Source organism: Asparagus officinalis, chromosome 9 (genome assembly GCF_001876935.1).
Source record: "Asparagus officinalis chromosome 9, Aspof.V1, whole genome shotgun sequence".
Classification (NCBI taxonomy): domain Eukaryota; kingdom Viridiplantae; phylum Streptophyta; class Magnoliopsida; order Asparagales; family Asparagaceae; genus Asparagus; species Asparagus officinalis.
This window is the reverse complement of record NC_033802.1, coordinates 6,784,992-6,785,426: the sequence shown is the minus strand read 5'-3', so window position 1 is coordinate 6,785,426 and position 435 is coordinate 6,784,992.

Here is a 435-nt window from a genome sequence, read left to right as displayed (position 1 = left end):
ATACACACTGATATACACTGATACAAACTGTTACACACAAACCCTAACTCTAACCCTAACACAAAGCCCAAAAGATATACTTATAATGTTTTTATGTGATGATGGTGTTGATGGTATATGCGTGCGTAGTGTTGGTGGTATTGGTTGGTTGGTTGTGGTGTTGTGTTATGATGGTCGTTATGTAGGATGAGGAGTGGGGATTTTGTTGTGGTGGTGGTTGAGGGGGGAGAGGTAGGGCGAGGGGGAGTGTTGTTGGTTGGTGGGTGAGGTTGGAGGATTTGTGGTTGAGGATGAGGAGTGGGGATTTTGTTGTGGTGGTGGTTGAGGGGGGAGAGGTAGGGCGAGGGGGAGTGTTGTTGGTTGGTGGGTGAGGGTGAGGATTTGTGGTGGTGTTGTTGTGTTGTGGTGTGATGTGTGGTGATGTGTTGTGCAGTG